The sequence below is a fragment of the Condylura cristata genome, unplaced genomic scaffold (genome assembly GCF_000260355.1).
Source record: "Condylura cristata isolate star-nosed mole 26May11 unplaced genomic scaffold, ConCri1.0 scaffold00014, whole genome shotgun sequence".
Lineage (NCBI taxonomy): Eukaryota > Metazoa > Chordata > Mammalia > Eulipotyphla > Talpidae > Condylura > Condylura cristata.
In genome coordinates this window covers 40,487,808-40,492,055 of record NW_004567115.1, presented here as the reverse complement: position 1 = coordinate 40,492,055, position 4,248 = coordinate 40,487,808, and positions in this window count along the sequence as shown.

Sequence of the window (4,248 nt, the reverse complement as noted above, 5' to 3'; positions counted from 1 at the left end):
GGTGGGTCCGAAGAGGTCTGCTGCACCATGTGGGTCACCTCCTTTGGCAGGTGGGGATTGAACTTGCACTGAAGTGGATGTGGTTAGCTTGTTGTTGGCAAGCTAACCTGTTGTGCCACCAGGGAAGGCCAAATTTTGACTTTTTAAAACTGTATTATGCTATTACATAGTGCTGTATGACATTGCTTATACTCATGTTACAGGGACCAATGGAGTCAGTCCCTTAAAATTATAGTGCCCTCAAGACTATATTTATGAATACGTATACAAAACTAAATTACTTATTGACAAACTATGTCTCTCATTCTCAACCACTTAATTTGTAATAAATCTTCCCTGAATTGTTTAAATTACATAAAATGATTTATGATTATTAATAATGTCTAATTTAATCCTGTTATACCTTCTTACTATACAAATTATCATAAAAATGGGGTTCATATTTCTTAGCTTGAATTCTTGTATAAAATATATATATATTTTTTTTTCATATGCTCCTCATAACAGTGGAAATGCCACACCATTCAAGTCAGTGATTTATTACATTTTCCAAAACAATTTTAACAGGCAGATCAAGTTTGACTTAAGATAATTGTACTGAATTGAAAGGTACTTTCAGTAAGCTTGTGCTTTCAAACCATGTCTTATAATTAGGAATTGACTTTGACAGTTGGCAAAAGAGGAATATAGCTTAAAATCACTACTATTCTCATCACACAGTTCAATCTGGTCTCAGAATGACTAAAGCACTATTGTTCTAAAACCTCCACAAATTGAGAAATGATTAAAAATTAACATTTCAATATTGTGATTTTTTTGTTGTTGTTGAACTATTTCTGGGTTACTGATGATCTCATATTTCCTTGTAATCTTATTGTATCATTATTAATGAAGAAAGATAGAGAAAAGATGAGCAGATTTCAAGGCATACTTTGCAAGGGGAGAATACAGGAATGGTGGAACAAGATTTTTAGAAAGTAGTGTAAAATGAGATGTGATGTTAGGCCTTTTGACTTGGTAATGGTCCATAATCTCATGGAAATATACTGGAGCTTTTTCCCTTGTTTTTCAAACATATTAGAATATGGAAGTCCACCATAAAGGTAGTTCATTGCAAAAGATTCAGTCTGTTTCTGTGATTGAAATCTTTGGAAAATACTCAGAATAGGTTTGCTTTAGACTTAATTCACTGAGGAATCATGGTATAAAAAGACTCCTGGGTGTTTTAAAACTATTTCCACTTTCAAAAATCCCCTGCATACATTTTAACAGTTTTCAAAAGAAATACGTAAACTGCTATTCTCCTACTGAGGAGAGAAATTAATGATTGGTGGGCTGCGTTTCAACAGACCATTTAGCTTTCATTGTCATAAATATTAGCTCTCTGACAGGAGACTATTAACTAGTCCTCAGGAAACTAATTGCTGAAAAGGCTTACAGGTGCTTTTATAAGTAGAGTTATAAAAAAAAATGCAGAAAACTGTCAGTAAGAGCACATGAACTCTTGACAGCCTAGTAAGAAATTCAACATTTTTCTGCTCTTGAGAGATGGATTGTAGTACTGGTGTCACTGACAGATCAGTTTACCTTTTAGTGCGTTACAAAGGGAGAGGGTTGTAGGCTGTCAAACACTTCAGCAAGTAAGAAAAATGGTATAGCCTTAAGTTACAGTTGAAAAATATTGCGGCTGTGGAATTCTATGGAACACTCAGTTATGTTTTAATTTCTAGTATTTAGTAGACATTGACTTCTTATTCCAAAGAAAGATTTGTCCTCTGAAATCTTCTATTTTTGTGTAGGGAATATTAAAATTGTGCAAAAGTGTAAAAAAAACTCCCTCAATCTCTGCACTCTCAGCCCTTTTAAATTTGGTAAAATTTGAGTGTTTTTTTTTTAAAGATTTATTTTATTTGTACATACAGAACTGGGGTACAGGCCAGAGGCTCAGGGGTGGCGAGAGGATTCACCAGAGACAGAGTGGGGAGCAGAACAGGCAGATCCACGAAGTACACTGCTGAGGGGAGCAGCGGGCGGGTCAGGAGAGGTCTGCCACACCATGTGGTCACCTCCGGGGGACAGGCGGGAATCGAACTCATGCGGAAGCGGCTTTAGATTCTCAGTGCTGTGCTTTAACCTGCTGAGCCACCAGGGAGGGCCTAAATTTGAGTTTTATAACTAACTTTCCCCCCCAATTTTTTTGCTCCAATAATACTGTTAAATGTGTGTTTTTTGTAGTTGCCAGTCTTGAATAATAATTGGCCTTCTCGCTTAGAGTTCATTGCTTTTTCAGAAAGATGTTATTTAAACTGTATAAATTTTCATAAATCAGTTTCCAGAATTCATTGTTTTTATGCTTTCACTTTCATTGGTTATGCTGATGATGCCAGTTAGTGGATGAAAATAACAGAGAATGTAGTTCTTCTTCACTCCCCTCAATGCAGTGAATTTCTATGAATGGAGATTTTCTTGACTTATTGCAAGGTTTCTTAATCCACATGTGTCCTCTCAACTTGACATAATCTTTATCCATTGACATTTGTTTAGATTTTTCTTAAATTCTTGATGACTCCCACTTGTGTGCAATTACCATATTTTTGCATCTATGATATTTTGCTGTGCTCAGCAGTCATCTCTAATACTACACACTCCACGGGGAAGTCGTTGTCATTTGATGTTTGTCTTGTATTTACATAGAGACTTAAAGTGAATAAATTGCTTACTTATTTTATGCCTTTAATTTATCTAGTGCATATGTATTTAGTTAAATTTAATATTGGAAGAATTTAGTTTTTACCTTGTGTGAATTTATGTTCCTGCTAAGTCTCACTTTATCTTGTTAAATTTTGAATTCCCATATTTTTACATGCTTCTTCCAAATGCATATATACAAAATAAGGATAGCCAATACTTTAAATTTTAGAATAATACAATTGTATTACTTATAAAGTCCACATAATTTTTGTATACATGTTACTATGCTGAAATATTGTTAGTTAGAATGACTAAAAGTTGGGTTAATTGTTTGGTGAAAGAATAAGTTCCTTATCATAAGACATTATATTGCTATTTCCCATACCCAGCTGGAACACTGGGCTATTCTTGTTTGGACAAGACTGAATAGTCATATTATCTCTGGATTTGATAGTATGAAGAGGATGAATCGAAAAACTTTAACCTCAAATTCTGTGATGTTATTTTTCATTTCAAGACCTGACATACAATTCTAAGATTTCATCACATGTTCATTTACTAGACTAAGAAAGACTTCTCATAGACTTTGATAATCTATAAAATCAGTTATACCATGTAAAATCATTATTAGCTCTGGTCTAAATGCTTAGTTTCTTTTCAGATTAATGCTTGGACTCTTATGAATCATACTGACTTTCATTTTATACACTAGCCACATAAGTGAATTGCATTTACTTTGCTGATTTAGACAATCTGCTATAAAAGACACGTGTTAATGTAATGACATTTTCTCATATGCCACATGGTGAGGACTGCCTAAAATTTAACTTTGTCAAAAAAAACAAAAACAAAAACAAAAACAAAAAACTATCTTTTAGCTCCAGGATTCAATTCAACTTTTACAAAAAAAATAATATGTTGAAATAAAAATATAATAGCTGAAACTAACTATATCCCTGCATTGCAAAGGCCATGGAGCAAAAAACATTGTTGGGGCTGAGACCTGCTGGCTTTAGTCCTCTGCCACCCCACCTTGCGCAGCCCAGCAAGGCTAGCTCCAACCAAGTCTCCAGGAAGCCAGCAGCTCCCTACCCCGCCCCCCAGACCTGAGCACAGGCCAGTCCGGGTAGAGGACACTAAATGCTCTACTCAGATTCAAGCTAAATGGAACAATCATGTTCCACCTAAATGGTTCAATCAAGTTGAGCTCCCCCATAAGTCCTGTGTGTTAATTAAGCCCTGTTGTTGATCCCTGAGCTTGAGTGCCTTTGCAGTTGTGCATGTGGGTGATAACCCACTGAGACTTCCTGCCTTGGGGACCACCTTTGGCATGGAGCACTTTTTTAAACTAAGAGAATATGAACTAAATTTTAGTATAATACAATGAAATAGACTAACATTTTCCATGAAGTATAAAATCTGAAAAAGTATCCTTCGATGTTTGCCTTTCATTTAATAATCATAAAGACCAGGGAACAAGAAAAAGAACAAACACATCACTATGGGGACTGCACAGACCAAGTATAGATCCTGTCCCCACTTTGATTTTTTTTTTTT